This window comes from Falco peregrinus, chromosome 5 (genome assembly GCF_023634155.1).
Source record: "Falco peregrinus isolate bFalPer1 chromosome 5, bFalPer1.pri, whole genome shotgun sequence".
Lineage (NCBI taxonomy): Eukaryota > Metazoa > Chordata > Aves > Falconiformes > Falconidae > Falco > Falco peregrinus.
In genome coordinates, this window is record NC_073725.1 from 27,652,455 (window position 1) to 27,666,610 (window position 14,156).

A 14,156-nucleotide genomic window follows, 5' to 3' on the forward strand; every position below is an offset into this window, starting at 1 on the left:
CTTTCTAAAAGACAAATCCAGTTCTGTGATACAGTTTTGTTGGGCTATTAAGGCATAAATGGAATAAAGCCTGAGCAATATATTACATTTTTAAGTAGGAAGCCTTCCACAGTGAACCTTTAAAAGTTAACAAAGGTTATGAAATGGTCATGAAATCTGTTACCCTCATCAAAAATAGTAACCCAGGATATGCTCATCAGTGTTTTAAATTTCCCCCCCCCCCCAAGTTTAAATACAGCACCCAAAAAATTGCTACTGCATGCAGAAGACTGACACTTCAGCTGTAAAGAAGTGTCTTAAGAGGACTTCTTAAGAGTTCATTAAATTTCTAAGGGATTTAAACAGGCTATGCTCTTCTAGCAGAGGAATGCTGGGATTCCAAATGTCTATGCCTTTCTTACAAACTTATCAAGCATTTTCGTGACCAGAAATGGAGAAACATGACTAAAAGCAATGTATCTCTATGCTTGTTAGTTATATCACCTGGTTTTGTAGAAAGCTGAAGCATCAAAATCAAATTATGATTTTGACAAATTACTTCAACTTGTTCCCATTTACAAAGTCTGCTCTGAAGAGTATGGTGAAGTTGACTTGAGCTCTTTGTCTAGCACTGGAGAACTGACTTCCAAGATCCTTTTCCAAGACCTCAACAACCTGCCCTTTAGTTGACTCTTCAACAAACCTCATGAAGATGAGATGAACTTCAGCAGATTAGCTGCTAGTCAGAACTTGGTGGCTTTGAGGGTGGAGCCATTTCTTAGAGCTCAGAAAGAACAAAGTATTGATTTTTTAAAAAATCTTCTCAAAATTGTCATAATCTTGTATTGTGGATATTGTCACAGAATATTGACTTCTCTGTTTTTACTTAGGACTATGACCAGTCACACGCCTGAGCGAATGCTGTATTAAAAAATATTAATAGCTCTGAAATACTTAATAAATTAACTTTTTTCCCCTCGCTTCTGAAATCCCTGCAGCATTGATACAATATAATATTTGCATCTCCTGTTTGGCTATTTAGATTAGGCACCTGGCCACAGCATTATCTTTAGGCACAGGCAAAGTACCCTGCAGTTGAGGGAATGCTTTGGAGGTACAAAATGACAGCGTTCTGCAGCACAGAAACACTGATTGAGTCAGACAGCTTAGAACAAGAACAACCTTCTACAGACACAATGTGTTTTATACTGACACACACACACAGCCCAAGCTGCATTTCACATGACTCACTCTTCCCTTCTCTGATCCTCCATGCTCTCACACTACATTTGATAGAAGTGACATGGAAAGCTGTGTGTGCAGGCTGATCCTGCAGCAGCCACCGAGTCCTCTGCCAGCAGACAGATATTCAGGTTCCTGACAGTAACCATTTTATTTGCTTGAAGAGCCTTCTCCTCTCTCAATTTCCATATCAGACAATGGAAAGGTGTATTTTTTCTTTAAATATTTTCAAAATCAGGAAGTACAGCTGTATGCAAAAGTGTTTCTCCTTTTTACAAGTGCAACCATTCAAATCTTGTCTCCAGTATCATCGAAGGTGTTATTACTGATATTAAATAACCAACTGAACTACAGAACAATTAATAAAAGAAAAAGCTTGTCAATCTGTTTTCCATGGTGGGGTAAGTAACTTGGCAAGGGTTATATACTACAGGAGAGTTGTCCATTCATATCAGCCTTCCAGAACAAAAACACAGAGTGAAAGAAATGCTAATGTATCTCCCCCTCCTCAGATGTGGCTTATCTGATTATGATGCTACAGCAAAGAGCATCTCATGGCCTCAGAAAAGCAAGCAAGGCCTGGATTTTAGTCAGGCATCACATCCTTAAACAAAAGGTTTGGATCCAAATTTAAAAAAATATATCCTTAAGCATATATTGTAGAGTAATACATTGGAAAAACCCTACAGACCAGCTAGCTATTGATGCCAAAACTAAACAAACTACTCGGCATCTTATTCAAATAAGGAACTTCATTTGTGAAGACAGCAATAGCAAGCTACTTCACAGTAAGCACTTATCCTGATATTGTCAAATAATAAAAGTGCAGGGAATCTTGTACATGGACCACAGAACATAAAATAGAGTTGAATTTCAGCACTGAATTTCAGTATGACAGAGCAATTAACAATTCTAAAGAGACAAGCAACTCCTTCACCCTATCATAAAACTCCAACCAGTCTAATAAAGCTATTTTTACTGCTAAGGAAACATTTTTTTTTTTCACCCTCAAGTACTGCGCAGTGTTTCTTTAGTCCCCAGAATGCTTCCAGGTGACATTAGGAAACATCACCATGACCTCAAGAATGTCATGTCTGACAAACTATCATCAAACATTTTTGATTAAATAATGTCCTAGGGAGACAAAGGGCAAGAAAAGACAAGTACTCACAAGAGCAAAACAGAAAGCAACACAAGCCATGGGATATTCATTTCTAGCTACAGTTTGTCCAGAATTTCCAAAAGAATGCTTTAGCTTCACCCCCGCTTTTAGCTGGTGGGGAACAGCCGCTGTGCATTTATTTTTATAGTGGCACATCAGTTGCCTCTGCTGGCCTCCCTGCTCCCTCTGAAAGCAGCTTCAGCTACAGACCTCTCCCACTAGTCACTGGTGCCCCACAGCCTCTGTGGTCATCCCACCAGGTCTTCATCGCAGCTCCAGGCAAGCTGATGCAAGTCAAGTTTTGACAGAAATTTGACTAGTGCTGTAAAACTCAGCCAGCCTTATCACAGCCTCCCACCCAGAAGCAAAGGGAGGTTTTGGCTGGCTGAGGTACAGGCTGCAGGGGCTGGGTTGCCCCAAAAAGAATTTTTGACTTCTCCCCTCACTCCATTTTGCCAGCAGAAGGATCATGAGGCAAACCCCCAGCATCATCACCTGAGCTATGGGAGACTCTGGCTACAGCACTGTTATTTGTGTAACGGAAAAAAAACCAAGGACTTACATACATAAAATCATCTGAAAAGTCAGCTCCCTTTGCCTGCAGGCCTTCAGGACATGGTGGAGCTCCTGCATTGCTACCTGCCCTGCCCATGAACAAGGAGTCCCATCACAGCAGGGTCACTGGGGAACCCGTGGCCTCCTTCCTCACACTGCCCAGCCTGTCCCATACTACGTGCCCAAAAGATGTCTCCTTCGCATCCTCCTCTTCCCCAGTCACTGTGGGTCCCTCACCTGCTATCTAGATGCTGCACACAGCTAGTGCTGCTCTCTCTTTGTAAGACAGCAAGTGACTTGTTGCAGCACTCTCAAAACCATCAAGCTGCAACAAGGCTTTTACCACCCCATACCAGGTTAACTTCAATAAGTAGTTCCCACGCCTTGCCCTGGCACAGCCACCAATCCCTCACAAGGTTTCAACAGTTCATCTACTGATCCTTCATCCTAGGCCACCTGCTTCTTGCCTCTGCTGCATCCATCTCCTTGCCTCTCCTCCCTCTGCTTCTTCCAGGTCTCTCTTCATCCAGGGTCCCTCTTCCCTACCCCTTAGAGCTATTTAACTACTTAGCAGGAACCAGCCACAGCTGCACCTTATCCACATCAGCCAACCCACCGCCCCTGAAGCCAGCCCACAGCTGTATATTATCAATGTTAATTAACCTGCCTTCGATTCCTCTACAATGACTCTTGCTTTTTCCTTTGCCCCTTGAGGTGACCCCATCTCCTCAGGTGGTTCATCTTCTGGCCCCTGACTTTAGCTCACAGCTTTGGCCAAAAATTGGATAAACCCCTGGGGCTCCAGCTGAATGAGCTTCTCCACTCCACTGCCGGGAACCCCGGGAGAAAGAAGTTCCAATGGCAGGGAAGGAAAGAATTGCACAGAAGTGTCCTCTTTACTGTGACAGTCACTGGGGCTGCAAGGGCAAACCACACACTTTCTAGTCACCAGTCCATAAAAAACACAACAGTCAAGCAACTACTTACCAGGATGGGTACTTTGAGCTCTGGTGCCTTGTAGGCAATTTTCCGAGGGACAGCAAGAACCCTCTGGGGCCATCACAAGGGAGTTCAGAGAAGTAAGGGGATACCTGGGGACATGACAAATGCGCTTCTCCATAGCAATTCTCCATAAGGGAGAGAAAACTTTCTGATCCAGTCAGATAAATCTGGTGGGCTAAGATTTGTGGTGCATTTCAAGAGCAACCGGCACAGCCACATGACACCTACAGATACAGACACGTGAGGACATTACAACAGATACCAAACTTCCACATTTTTTCCCACTATAGTAGCCAAAAAGAGGTGACAGCAGAGTGTACTAACAGGTTTTCACGTGGCATCTGCACTGCTTCTGCAACTTATCAATGAAAAAGCAGCATGATCCATGAAATAAGTTGATAGAAGCGTTACACACTTCTGCCTTTGATACAGTGTCTCCTATGAGTGGACCACAGAATAGCTGCACAAGTATGTACCAAGCACTTTCTCTGAATTTCAAAATTACACATTCAGGAAGGGTCCTTTTCAAGTGTGCTGGGAGCTCAGCACAACTTCTGTACACCCGTGAAACCCCAGGTGAGTGTAACACTGTTGAAGATGCAGAGCTCTCCCCAGTAGAAACGCTTGGGTCCTCTAAAACCATTTTCAAGTTACTGGATTTCTGGGAAGGGATGAGATTTGAGAGAAAATGGCTGCACAGGATTTGTGAGCAGCATGTTGCCCAGGCCTTCTCAAAGGTAGCACATCAGCACTGACTGTATCTATGCCTACCTGATAACCAGCTGATACTTTACAAATCTGTGTACATGAATCCTATTTAGAGGCTGAAGAGGAATTGCCTTGACAAGACGGGCATATGCTTCCGGCTGTCCCAAATACAGGCAATGTATTACACAGGATATTGGGCTCCTGGTTACAGTTTGTAGCTGAAGGGGAGTGTAAGTGCTAAGTGAGTTGATGTTGATCCCACTGTCTACAGGGGCTAGCTCAGGCAGAGCCGTAATGGAAGCCATACAGTGGATTAAAGACAGTGAAGATACTGCTTGGGTGGTCAAAGACTAATTGCAAGGGCAGAGACTAGAACACCTCTCCGGTGCAAAAGCTGAGGGATTTCTTAGCAAGAAAAGATAGAGCACAGGTTGCTGAGCTGTGCACAGTACCAGGAGTCTCGCTTGGTTTTCATTTGCTGCAGCAAAGCAAACGGCTGAGCTGTGCGCAGGGGTACAACACCAAGTCTAGCACTGGCTCATTTCCAACAAGGACGGCCACATCAGTTGCCAGGGCATGGTTTTGTCACCAGGCGATACATCTATTAATCCATGGTTTTGTCAGAAGGCGATACATCTATTAATCAACGTACTCATCAGACCTCTGTTAGTCTCAGACTCTAAATGGGCAGCTGTGACCGAGACTACCACGTTCCTCTGTTTCACAGGTCGAATAGGGCTTGTTAACAGTATGCATGTGTGACTCAGGGCTTTCACCCAGATTATTCTGCTCTCCTTCTCCCATGCCTTCAATGATGTGGATGCATTGATATTTTCTCCAGCAGCAAGACTAGCTTGAGGTTCCAACCCTCTTCCATTTAGTGAAGTTTATTCCCACTGCAATACCACAGTTTATGTTCTCCTCAGATATGCCACGTCAACAGGTTTGTTAAGGTGCTTGATAAAGTGGACCTTTAAAATAATTCAGGTTAAAATCAAAGCAGGGGTTTTGGGGGGGCTGGTTTGTTTGTTTATTGTTGTTTTTTTATCAAAAGGGATACAGGAACATGGAAGAATACAGACACAGAGACATGAAGTTCTCCGGCTTATCCTATCACACAAATTCAGTGTAGAAAAAGCTCTCTGAGCCCAGTAAATTTTAAGATGCATTACTATGTGTCTGCATGGACTAATGTCCACACTCTCTTTGGTTGTCTCCCCAAAAAGAAGCCCAGTGAAGCAGACACAGCAGACATTTTAGTAGGAAGAAATAAAGTTTCTAATTGCCTCACAGGAAAGTGCTTTGATTTTCAGAATTTTTCTGCCACCACAAATCTCTGCCACTTCATAGCATGTGATCATACTTACAAGCCATGTGTTTCAGGACTTCAGATAATGAACAACACATAGCCTCATCATGTCTTGGGAAGCTAATGTTCTCAAAATCTACTACTGTCAGACACATCAATCATTACTTCGCATGCATGAGCCACAATAATTTGAGTGTCTTCATATTACCTGCTGCTGATGCTGAAAAACTGATTAGTGGCCATTTTCAGTATGGGGTAATCTACTTTCAGATGAAAAATCTGTTTTAATACAGCCTTCTGGAAACAGAAATTATGTGGAACCTTGGCCAGATGCCAGATATTCACCCAACTACTTTCTCACTCCCCACTCCTCCAGGGAGAGAAAATAAGATTAAAATGCTGGTGGGTCGAAATAAACACAAGGAGATCGTGTACCAATTACCATCACAGGCAAAACAGCCCAGACTTGGACAAATTAATTTAATTTATTGCCAGCTAAAATAGGGTTGGAGAGTGAGAAATAAACACAAAACCTTAAACATCTTCCTCCTACACTCCTTTTTTCTCCAGGCTCCACTTCATTATCAATTCCTTTATCAACGGCCACAGGGTGGGGACCGGGTGCTTCAGTCCAACACTCCTTCTTCCTCACACTCTTCCCCTGCTCCAGCACAGGTCCTCCGCACAGGCTGCAGTCCTTCAGGACTAAATCTGCTCCACTGTGGTTCTCCATGGGCTGCAATGTGGATACCTGTTCCACCATGGTGCTCTCCACAGGAGAAAGGGAAACACTTGATCTGCTGTGGTCCTCTCCCGGGGGTGCAAGGGAATCTCTGCAGGCATGCCTGGAGCCCTTCCTCCCTCACCTTCTGCTCTCTGCCCTGCTGCCAGCACCTTGCCACGAACTCCCCATACATACAAGTAGCTAATGCTAGCATTAACTGCAGTTGGGAAAAGTTGTCTTTGCATGTCACTGTAACACAGAAAAAAGCACCTAGATCGTGTATTACCAAATCAGTGCTTGCACACTATATGTGGATTGTGAAGATGTAAATATTCTTTTTAAAATGCCAAACACTTGTGTGAAATTCTTCTACAGCACCAGTGACGAGCACGGGTATAACTGTGGAAAACACTTGCCACCACACAGCTTGCCATGGCAAGCAGGCAGAGAGATGCAGTAAGCACCCAAATTCACAGCACTGTTAGGAAGTAGCTGACATACCACCTGCGCCGGCGAGGTTAAACGCGGTGCTTCTGCTGCAAAGGGCATGTCAACCACATGCGAGTGACATGAAACCTTACGCTGTTAGAGGTCTGTTAAAGATCTCTTAAATGCTATGCCATGTGCCGGGTAATGTTGGAAGATGTACTGTTTTTTAATAAACATCCTGCATGTTTGTGTGTCCAAGACACACAACTCTAAGAAGGAAGGTGGCAGTTACGCTGTTAATCCTTTCTCATGCATCTGTCACTTAAACTACTTAGAGCCGATACAGCACTATACGTACAGAACTGGGATTGGGAGTGGAATAACTTGACAGGTTATAATGGAAGCATTGTGAGCATGGGTCCCCCATGGGCTTATAGGGCTCACAAGATTCCCTTCCCTTGACTCTCATGCAGCACACTCTGGGATGGAAAAGCTGTGTTATCTTGTGCCAAGTACACATACTAGTTCTCTTTAGGAAATTTTTCACTGATGTAATCTGCAACAGACTGTACCAAGCAAGTTCAGGCTGAATCCCCTTGAATTAACCTCCTGGATAAAAAAATGGGCCCTTTACAGGTGACAAACTGGAAGCCCTGTGCTTTCATGTGTCAGCCAAAAGCCGTATGCAAGATGCTCGCCTTTGACTTCGGAGTGCTGTACCACCCAGGATAGCTGCTCAAAGGGCGACAGCCTCCCCCTCCGGCCACAATCTGTTCCTGCTCCTACTCCTGTCGGCTTCCTGCTCTTGCCTTGCCTCAGATTTCTGCTGGGTCGGATGCACAAACCAAACCAAAAGCACCCTGAAAAGAGCTGGAAAAACTCCTGCCAGGCACTGTGGCATCAATGCCCAACAAGCCCAACAATACCGCACAAGTTTCCAATGCCAGGGGCTGATGCAGCCACTGTTCCTTGCAGCATTCACAGAATGAGGAACGGGGAGATCTCCGCTGTGTTCAACTTCCCACTCCCAACTTCACTCTGACACTGACATCTTGTGATCAGCTGTGCATATGGCAGCACTCCTGTGCTGATGGGGATGGGACCCTGATTTCAAGGGGCTGCTCATTCCATGTTATATCTCCTTTCTTTTCCTGTGGGATCAGTGGATCTCCTCATAGGCTAGATGGATCAGAGTCAGAGCTAAATGAAGATTAGAGACAAATCCATGCAGGTGATGAGGTGTAAACAGACGATGCTGGGAAATCTGAATTTCCATCAGCATCACTAGCCCTAAACACAATCCCAAAATGAAGTCAGCGCTTCCAGCAACTGCGCAGCACCATTAGCAAAACCACTTCTCCACATGGGTCCCTCACCAGCACCTTTGCTGAGAACACCACTCCTCATCCTGCCTGCTGCTTATTTAAGGTGCATTCTTCCATACTTGCCTCTTCCATACTTGCCTCTCAAAGCCCTTTCTTCTCCCTGTTTGGGCAGGGTCATTTGTGGCAGGTCTCAGTGGAAACAAGAGAATTTTCTCTGGCTGCAAAGAAGTGTTTCAACTTTCCAGGCTGCACTCAGGCCAGGTGAAACCATCTAGGAATCTTTTTGCTTTTTACATAAAATTATTTCACCCTCCCTTGCTTCTTCAGATGGAAAGATGTGCCCAAACACTGTGGCACCTTTGACCTTTGGAAAAGTTACAACCACCTCTGCAAGGTAATTACCATTTTTTTCAATTGTCCAACATAAAACAACTATCCTCATCTTGTTAGGTCAACCATTATCAAGAAACTACTATACAGTTCTGTACCTTCACAGTACTGTTCTTTTAAACCTCCATTGTGCTATATGCATATATCTAATGCACAGATAAATCTGCTAATTTTTTTTTCTAGTGAAATCCCCATATGCCAAAAAGCATTAGAGCCAGCGATGCACTGAACTTCACAAACTTTAACTGTCCCTTACGGGAGGCAGGGCAAACATTTAGCCATCTGTACAAAAAGGTGGAAAACAATTTGTGAAAAAGTAAGAAATTCTAGCAGTAGTCACCATGAAAGTTCCGTTATATCCATTCTGGTACCTCCAAGCTGTCAACACATTGTAGTCTTGAATACTGGTAAGACTGCTTTTGCATGTTGAAAGTACTAGAATGTGACCTTGTTGAAAGGTTCCAATGTTTATTCCATATGAAGTTACCATTAAATCCATGAAAGTGATCTATATGTATATGTTTCAGCTGGAAAAAAAAATATGTTATAAATTACAGTTTAGATATAAATTACATTTACAAAGTTGGTTTGGATTCATAGCCATCCAAATTTAGAAAGCTTGTAAGTTCACAGACACCTGAAGTAATCAATCCCTTCTGATCCATATGTCCAATATAGAACTCTGAAGAAAAATAATGTGAGGTACAGCATTTAGGCCACATATCTCAGTGAGTACATATTTTCACACATTCTCTGCTATTCTTGGCACCAGTTGACAAACCCCTGAAATGCCAAGTCTATACCAGTAAATTAGACACGCCTGGGATACTCCTAGGCACTCGGGCCAACCAACATGACGTGCTTGCTTTTATGCTAATAAATTCCCTCATTCTCCAAGCAGGCTGGCTGCACACAAACAGCTCCCAGGAACACATCAGCTCCAGAAGAATGCCCAGAAGTCCTTGGAAGTGCTGCTCTACCTGGCACAGGCCAGCATTGTGTCAGCAAACAACTATCAGTTTACTGGAGTAGGTAATCACATTCCCTTTCCCCGGGCGCTTGTTTAACTACTACAAACGTTGCCAAACCCTTCTGGCAGGCAGTGTCCAAACACACTTGACACATGTAATACAAAACACTTGTCCAAACACAGTTGATACACTTGAGGGAGGGGATGCCACCCAGAGGAACCTGGGCAGGCTGGAGGAACAAGACCAGCTCCAAGGTCCTGCACCTGAGTCCGGGGAATCCCCAGCATCACTACAGGCTGCAGGATAAAGGGATTGAGAGCAGCCCTTCAGAGAAGGACTTGGGGGTGCTGGTAGATGAAAAGGTGGATATGAGCCAGCAATGTGTGCTTATAGTCCAGAAGACAACTGGCTGCATCAAAAAGAAACGTGGCCAGCAGGTCGAGGGAGGTGATTTTGCCCCTCTACTCTGCTCTCTGAGACCCCACCTGGAGCACTGCATCCAGCTCTGGGGCCCCCAGCAGAAGACAGACATGGACCTGTCAGAGTGGGTCCAGAGGAGGCCATGAAAATGGTCAGAGGGATGGGACACCTCTCCTGTGAAGACAGACAGAGAGAGCTGGGGTTGTTCAGCCTGGAGAAGGCTCTGAGGAGACCTTATTGCAGCCTTGCAATATATGGAGGGGGCTTATATGAACGATGGAGAGAGACTTTCTTCCAAGGCCTGTAGTAACAGGCCAAAGGGCTACAGTTTTAAACTGGACGAGGGTAGATTTAGATTGGACATAAGGAAGACATTCTTTACTGTGAGAGTGTTGAGACACTGAACCAGGTTGCCAAGAGAAACTGTAGATGCCCCATCCCCAGAAGTGTTCAGAGTTGGGTTGGAGAAGGCTCTGAGCAAGCTGATCTAGTGAAAGACATCCCTGCCCATGGCAGGGGGGTGAACTATATGATCTTTTAAAAGTCCGTTCCAACCCAAATCACGCTATGGTTCTATAATTCTATATGTCTGACACTGCAATCCATACTAGATGAGATCAGCTACAAGAATCTTAAAATTTTCAAATGTTTTTTAAGCCCTAGACCCAAATTTTTAATGACATCAGTATAACTGAAATTAGACAGTTTTCTTATGCTAATTTTAGCAGTATTTGTATCATTTGCTTCTGAAATGAGGTCTGAATATTATCTACCAATACTGATGTTCACAGGAAAGCTACCAGAAAAATCATTCAAAACACCTGTGTGATACTGTGCCAGTTTAAAACTGGCAGATCACATAAAAGAGAGGTTTTGTAACTGAATGTCTCTTCTTAGAAAACAAATTTTGAGAGCATTCCCCCAAAACTATTCAGAACTGTGCACATTCTGCAAAGTTAAGTGTGTATTAGCAGCATTTCATCCACGTTTTAGACTGCCAGTGGGTGGCATCAGAAGCACCATCAGCTCATGCTGTACAGAACTCTACTCAAAAAAAATCAAAGAAAAAAAGTGGCCTGTTACACAATCCTACTGACAATGCTGTGCATCACAGTCCAACACCTTAGTTCACTGGCATGGCTCTGTGGCTGCATACATCCCATTAAAATGCATTTCCAATCCTTTAAGCACAATCAGCAACTTACTATAGCACACAGACACAACATTCATATTTAAAAATAGTAAATTAATTTATTGCACCTCTATTCAGACAATACCAGTCAGCATCACTCTGTGATATTAAGGATTACAATAAATTAAAGCAGCTACCACACACGTGAGACCATTATAATTGCTCAGTACTGTTACTGAGCTGGTTCAAATCTACTTTTGAGACTGTGATATCATTTAATAGCAGAAATTAGACTAATGTAGCTTAGTCTGGCATACCTTGCAATTTTCATTACTTCACTGGCTTTTACTTTTTTGACACTTACGGCTGAATTTGCCTCTTCTAAAATCAACAACTGTACCCCATAGTATTTGCAGAATGATGGACAGATGACACTAGTCAACTTCTAGGACACCATTTGAAGCAGAAAATCACAGTATGCTACAAAGAGCTATTTTCACAGTCCATCACTTAATGATGCTGGAAAACACAGGTGCAACCTGTGAGGACTTTAAGGTAGCCATTGACCACTTAAACCAACAGGAAAGACACATACCAAATGTTCCTGAGGAAAAGCGTATGTAAGGATTATGATCATCTGCTTGTTCCTGAGGATACAAGTCTGCCAACTGTGATGCTAACAGCTTATAAGGGTATCAAAACACAGCATGTGCAAAACATAATCCATTTTCAAATAACCAGTGTGCCAGCACCTGGATTTTTCTGCAGCATAGCAGATGTTAGCAGACAGAAATGCCTTTTACCCAGGAACTGCTCCACCAATGCTCTTGAGGTCTCATATTTCCAGTGCTTGTTTGCTTTCTTGTATGTCTGAGCCAGAAGTAACTTGTAAGTATGGCCAGTTTCTCACAGCACACATGCTGCAACGGACCTGTGCCATTCACTTTTCCATGCATCTAACCTACAGACGGTCCTATACTTAGTTATCTGTTCCAGGCTCAGTTTTACTTACCTTCTACCTAGAGACTCTCCTGGTAAAGAGGAGAGTTTTCCTGTTACTAACTCATGTAAAGAATGAGTACCTGGCAAAAGGCACAGTGCTCTTACCAGTTCAGAGGTTCATTCTTAGTTCAGGGGATTTTCAGCTTCATATGGTCACCCCCACAGGTAAGGAAGCCTTTAGAGAGCAGGAAGGAATCTCTTGGAAAAGCTGCCCAGCTCTTCCCAGTGCTCCGTGTATTTCACAATCGCATCAAGCTTGCACCCTAGCTGGTCCATCATGAATTGCACTTCTGTTTGGTGTGCTATTTATTACTCGCTATGCTATTTTCTGTTACTCCAAACTAGGAAGACAGGCACAGCCCCGCTGGTTTGACGACAGGCCAGACTACGGTCCTTTGTCCTGTTTGGCTAGTGGAATGTGCCTAAGATCTGGGCTACCAATACTGGAACTACCCACACAATGAATCCACAATTCAGCAAATCTCTCGAATGATCAGGTTATCCTTGGCTGAACAGGGATTACAGGGACTCTGTCTTGCAGGCTTTCCTCCTGCAGTTCAAACAAATATAAAGGAAACCCTGTATTTGTAGTATTTGCACTGCCTTTTCACTGTCTAGCTCAGGGGTCCTCAAACTACAGCCCATGGGACAGATAAGGCCCTCCAGGGTCCTCAATCAGGCCCCCGGTGTTTACAGAACCCACCTGACCCCCGCCACACACACACCCACACACACACACCCTGCTGGGGTTTGGGGGGGAAACCAAGCAGCCGCAGATGCCTGCCTGCCACTTCATCCGCGCACCGGCCTTCTGTTTAAAAATTTTGAGGACCCCTGGTGTAGCTGGATGTTGGTGCTTGACACCTTTGAGTCAAGATCAACACCTGATATCAATTTTCAATTTGGTTAACTTGTATAGGCATAAAGCACAGCAACCATAAAACTTAGCCATCACAAAAGTACTTAATCCTGTATTTCACATTCTAACAGATGAAAGCAATACTCACACCACCTCCTCATTTTACATACCTGTTTTTTCTGCAAGCTTTTTTAACCAGTTTTCCAATGGCCTCGACAATGTCAGTCATGAAGTACTGGGCCTGACAGAACTCCTCTACTTTCACAGGTCACTGTCAGGTGGATAATCTCCAACCTAATGCAGAATAAAATGCATTACAATAGTTGCTATTTCTCTTACAAACTCTAATGACAAAGGCAGTAAATGTTTCACACACTGACATAGTATTCAAATCGAAGGCTGTGTTAACCAGTGAAGAGACTCTAAATAAAAGCCTTCCTTACTACTAATTTTTTGCATTCAGAACACTAATTGTCCAATCTGATTATGTGTTATCTTCAAATTACTGAATGTGTTAATCAAACTTATCCTCAAAACAAGTTCTGGGTTTTCTTATACTGATACCAAAACCAGACAGGATCAGGATCAAGATCCTGGCAGGATCAAGACAGCTCTAACCTGGTTCAGACAGGTCTCACTGGATTGCAGCAGCAGGCAGATAAGTTGAAAAATTGCTAGTGTATCAGCCACTGTATTTTAAAAATAACTTGTTTGGCAACTGAGCTGAAGGAAGACAGCCTCCCATTCTATAAGTTCACAATGTAGAACAAGGCATCGTTTTAATGCCTTTTTCCAACCTCTTTGCTACAGACCACAGACAAATGCTGAATGGAAACCCAGATACATCAGCAGTCTTTCAGAGCAGTACAATGTCTTCCCAGTCCCCTAAAATAGTGGGTTTCTTATGTTAAGCTTGCACTTCAAGGTCTTGAAAGTATTTGCTTATC

At 43.7% G+C, this 14,156-nt stretch overlaps 1 long non-coding RNA gene across 1 annotated transcript in view; it reads right to left on the minus strand.

Annotated features, from left to right (window-relative positions):
- Window positions 1–14,156, minus strand: part of LOC114011759 (uncharacterized) — a 43,075-nt gene that overhangs the window by 26,151 nt on the left and 2,768 nt on the right. Inside the window, exon 2 of the long non-coding RNA XR_003553814.2 lies at window positions 13,380–13,503. This is a non-coding gene — a long non-coding RNA (uncharacterized LOC114011759). The remainder of the gene's footprint in view (window positions 1–13,379; window positions 13,504–14,156) is intronic.